The sequence below is a fragment of the Nicotiana attenuata genome, chromosome 11 (genome assembly GCF_001879085.1).
Source record: "Nicotiana attenuata strain UT chromosome 11, NIATTr2, whole genome shotgun sequence".
NCBI classification, from domain to species: Eukaryota; Viridiplantae; Streptophyta; class Magnoliopsida; order Solanales; family Solanaceae; genus Nicotiana; species Nicotiana attenuata.
The window spans coordinates 12713395-12718933 of record NC_031999.1 but is presented as its reverse complement, the minus strand read 5'-3'; the positions used below and the strand labels follow the sequence as shown (position 1 = coordinate 12718933).

The following is a 5539-nucleotide window of genomic DNA, read 5'->3' as shown; positions in this document are numbered from 1 at the left end:
CAGGCGGGCTCCTGATTGCTGACTTGAAATGTATTCCTCTATTTTTCAGGCGGGCTCCTGACTGCTAAAACTTGAATGTATTCCTCTGTTCTTTAGGCGGGCTCCTGACTTCAACACAATAGACAAAACAAAGAAAATTTTCTGCCCCAGTTTGGTGGCTGGGCATCATATTACCAGACATTAATAAGAATTTGAAAGCTAAAACTTGAATTGTACTCCCTCTGTTCTTCAGGCGGGCTCCTGACTGCTAAAACTTGAAATGTATTCCTCTGTTCTTCAGGCGGGCTCCTGACTGCTGACTTGAAATGTATTCCTCTGTTCTCCAGGCAGGCTCTTGACTGCTAAAACTTGAATGTATTCCTCTGTTCTCCAGGCGGGCTCCTGACTGGTAAAACTTGAATGTATTCCTTCTTTCTCCAGGCGGGCTCCTGACTGCTAGAACTTGGATGTATTCCTCTGTTCTCCAGGCGGGCTCCTGACTACTAACTTGAAATGTATTCCTCTGTTCTCTAGGCGGGCTCCTGACTGCTAAAACTTGAATGTATTCCTCTGTTCTCCAGGCGGGCTCCTGACTGCTAGGCGGGCTCCTGACTTCAACAAAATAGACAAAACAAAGAAAATTTTCTGCACAGTTTGATAGCTGGGCATCATATTACCAAATATTAATAAGAATTTGAAAGCTAAAACTTGAATTGTACTCCCTCTGTTCTTCAGGCGGGCTCCTGACTGCTAAAACTTGAAATGTATTCCTCTGTTCTTCAGGTGGGCTCCTGACTGCTGATGTCACGACCCAAACCGAAGGGCCGCGATGGGCACCCGGTGCCTTACTCAACCGAGTACATACGTAACATATCTTTCTTATCATACTATCATGAGTAAATGAGCCAGTAAACCCGTCATGAGATAACAAGAATAAAACATAAGGGAATACTCAACATATGATGACGCAACATGATATACAAACTTATACATAAGACATACGGGCCTATAAGGCCGACATGACCATTTGTAAACTCAAAACATAGGCCGACAAGGCCATACAAATATCCATACACCTGACACATGTCTACAAGCCTCTAAGAGTACATAAAATCATAAAGGTCAGGACAGGGCCCCGCTATACTAATCAATACATATCCAAAGCATACTGACCAAATAGGCAACTCCGGAGCAAGTGGAGTACGCCAACACCTTCGCTGAGCTGATAGACTAATAAGAGGACTGTGAACCTATCAATCGGGACCTGCGAGCATGAAACGCAGCGTCCCCAGGCAAAAGGGACGTCAGTACGAATAAAGTACCGAGTATGTAAGGCAGGAAAGCATAAACAAGAACAGTAATGTAAAGAGTGATAGAGAAGATACAACCTGTAACATCTGAGTGCCTCTGGGGGCTACTGACATGAAATGCATAATACATATATATACATAAACTTTTGAAAACATACGCCTCTGCGGGCATCATCATCATCATATCGTACCCGGCCTCAAAGAGGACTCGGTAAAAACATACCCGGCCATCATAAGGCTCGGTAGAATCGTACCCAGCCACGTGGAGCTCGGTAAACCCAACTGATCAGTGGTTGCACAATAGGTGCCATATCCGGCCGTCTATAGCGCGGCTCGATAGAGTAAAATAGATACATATATATAATGCATGCTCGACTCATGGACTGACGTTCTAAACCTTTCGGAGTAACTTAAGAACATTATGGACATCCATACCCTCAATATGAACCTTAGTAGGATTCAAGGATCATACACACTTGGTTAGAATAATTTTATAAGGAAAGATCAACATGGACAACCTTAGTTGCTAGGAGTAGATCCGTTATGATTAGCGTATTCGTTTCACTTTAGATCATGCCAAAATAAAGAAGGGATTACCTTAACATACCTTAACTCCATTGAGTCCTTAATACCTTCCAAGTAATTCTTCGAATAACTCAACCCAATCTATCATAGCATAAGGAGATTCAAAATTAGTGTTGAGTAAAGGCTATGTCTGCAACTTAAGCTAGTAGCTCATTTATATAAATTTGGGCAGCATCTCCCCTGTAACAAGAGCCTCCTCCAGTACCATATAACAACAACAATGACCAGAGAAATCCAGCAATACATAGTTATCAATAACAAGACACCATAAAATAACAACAAGTCACAACTACTTCACGACGAGCGGCAAGCTCCAATTGGAATCCATGTACCTCATATCACCCCTTATAGGCTTCTTACTTTATCTTAATAGTAACATTAACATGATAATAAATTCATTCATCAATGATTCAAGCCTTATACCATATATTTATAACAAAGAAAACAATCCACAACTCCAATTATCCTCAATTAGAAATTTTATTCACTAGTTCATGTCTAGTCCATCCGTTTAACTTAATCAATGTTAAGATAATCTTATGAAGAATCAATAACACAATATAATTACCTCCTACTGTGGATTCAAGTCGAAATCCACCATTTCTCCATTATTTGGTGTTTCTCCACACCATTTCTCCTCCAAAAATTCCATTAAGTAGAAGCAAAATATACAGCCCAAAAGCAACACGAAACAACCCAAAAACAGCCCACAACAAGTTGAATAATTCGAACTCACGGCTTCCAATCACCGTCCCGTGAGTTCTAGCTATTAGGAAATGAATTTATCAACATTCCTTCATATTTAAAAGCTTAAATACAGAAAGAAGGCTTTTTCTTAACTATTAAATACCTTCCAAAACTCCAACTACAAAGAAAAAGAGAAGCAATATAGCGATACTTACGTCATGGGGATCGTTCTAGTGTTATTGCTTCGTGATTTTGTGCCTCGGACGGTAATCTTGTTGGATAACCTTGTGGACAGCTTAAGGGTGAGGTTAGGGGTCTTATTTGGTCGAGCTCTCTGGAATTATGAAGAAAGAGACGACATAGGAAGATAAATATCCATTTTGGTTGAAAAGTCAAAAGGTGCTACTTGGCACCATCTCATTGGCCCTTTTTCAAATACTTATATCTTTTTATCCGGATATCGTATGAACGAACGGTTAAGAGTGTTGGAAACTAGATTCCAAGACCTTCAATTCGATATATAATATGTCCCAAAAAGACCTCATATAACACACGAAATGTATTGCTCAAAAAGCTTTAGTGACACACCTACTTGCCAACTATGCAGTCTGTGTAGTCTTGCAAAATTGCAAATATCTCTCTACCCCGATATCGTATCGACAAACCGTTTAATGAGTTAGAAATTAGACTCGTAGATTTTCAATTTGATATGTGGATCATCTTGTAATTCCAAGTATATTGGAAGAAAAGCTCCACTACTTTTGACCTAATGTTTAGCACATTTATAAATGGAACTTGTGATGACCTTTTCCAACTTTTGTTCCACAACTCGCTTGACTTCAAAACGTAACACCAACTATCATACGACTAAAATAACTCATAATATAATCTCCTTATAATGTTAATAACCCTAGTCTCACCCAAAAAGTACATTGTAAAACATTCCAACTTGTCGACTTTCGACGAAACTTATTTTCTTCAATTCGTTTAGCTTCTAAGCCTTCAAACCCTCTTGCTACTTGGTATTAATGATCTTAAATATTTGTAACCTCCATGTTAACATGATGAACTAACTTTGTAAACTTTTCAAAGATGATTCCATTTCTGAGCTTACATTAATTGACTTATGACGTACTCTTACGTACGAAAATATGGGGTGTAACACATTGTTACCACTGTTCAATATTAAATCACTCTAGATGGGTACCCGCGCTCACTGTGGGTGTGCAGACTCCGGAGGGGCTCCTACAGCCCAAGCGCTATCAACAAGGCCTGAAAGCCTGAACAATATCGATACGAGGCCTGAAAGCCTCCTCACCTCTCTCACCATGCCCTTACATAAGGCCCTCGGCCTCAATCAGTCCAGAAATAGTCAACAGCCCCTCGGGCAACAGTAAAGCAATAATACCCAGCTCAAACAATAGTTCAAATATCAGTTTAAGACTCCAAGTTTGAGTAAATATGGCTGAGTTTGAGAAACAGTGTAAATCACATGGACTGAGTTCAAATAATATTTCAAACAGTGAGGAAAACAGTGATGATAGTCCGTAAAGAGTTCAAACAGTCGGCAATAAGCCCCAAATATGGCAATAAGCCCAAATCATAGTGAAAACGACAAGTCATTACTAATACGCGGTAAAATATTATCCGGACTGGACCAAGTCACAGTCCCCGATGGTAAATGACCCCGCGCTCGTCATGGAACGTGTGTCTCAACTCAACATAGCACCAAGTTGTGCAAATCCGGGGTTTCAAACCCTCAGAACATCATTTAAAATCATTACTCACCTCGAACGAGTAGGGCCTTGACCTTCCTCGTCACTACTCGAACGAGGTTAGGCTTGGCACTTAATGGGTACCGCTGTGGTGTACTCATGCCCTTTCCTGCACATGTTTTTCGTTTGCAGATCCAGCTTCTTCGACTCATCCATACTATCAGTGAGGCGGGGCGATCTTCAGAGACTTCGAGGTATATCTACCGCGTCCGCAAACCGAGGAGTCCCTCTCTATTCTTCCTTTTAGCTATAGACCTTTTGTACTTTCTTTTGATTAGACATTCTAGAGTTAGAACATTATGTAGTACCTACAACTTGTGATTTCATGAGATTCCGGGTTTTGGGAGTTAATTCAGTTTTGAGAGTGTGCATTTGTATATGCCGAGCGGCATCTAAAACGTTTTATTTATGTTTAACCGCAGTTCTTGCTAGTTTTGTATTTTGTTTCTTTTTTCCGCAATTTGTTAGGCTTACCTAGTCGTAGAACCTAGGTCCTGTCACGACAGTTCACGGAGGGCGAACACGGGTGTGACAAGTTGGTATCAGAGTTCTAGGTTCATAGGAGTGATAACTAGGGATTCTAGTTCATTTTACACTCCTTTTTACTTGAGTTTTGATTAAAAACGCATACAAATAGTCCCAAAGGCTTACATGTTGTACTTCTTTGCAGGGTTTGGTCAGGAAAGTGACAAGAGGCCAAAAATCAGCTCAAAAAGGAGTGAAACCTGCACAAGTACCAAGAACAAGTCAAAACACAGCTACAACAGACCTACCGCGGCCGCAATCCATTTAGTGTGGTCCGCGGTGAGGAGATTCAGAGAGGTGCAGTTTTTGGAAGCTCAAGCACTACGGCCGCAAAGCATTTTGTGCGGATCGCAGTAGCCTCACCGCAGCCGCAATCCATTTTATGCTGTCTACGGTAAAGAGATTCAGAGAGTTGAGAATTTAGAAGTTGGAAGCCACTGCGGCCGCAACCCATTTTGTACGGACCGCAGTGAAGCCACGGCGGCCGCGGTGCATTTTCCGCGATCCGTGGTGGACAGATTCAGAGACCTAAAAATCAAGCGAAAAAGCCTCACCGCAGCCGCGGTGCATTTTCCGTTGTCCGCGGTACCTCCGCAGGGGTATATTTGTCCAGAAAATTCGGCCTTGTATAAATAGTTCTTTTTCAGATTTTTAGGGTACCAATTTTGAGTAATTTTG

General features: G+C 41.3%; 1 long non-coding RNA gene across 1 annotated transcript; it reads right to left on the bottom strand.

Annotated features, from left to right (window-relative positions):
- Nucleotides 1202-2974, bottom strand: LOC109234975. Its single transcript, XR_002069281.1, has 3 exons — nt 2777-2974; nt 1897-1955; nt 1202-1243 (listed from the first exon to the last, which is right to left on the bottom strand). It is a non-coding gene; the product is annotated as an uncharacterized LOC109234975 (long non-coding RNA).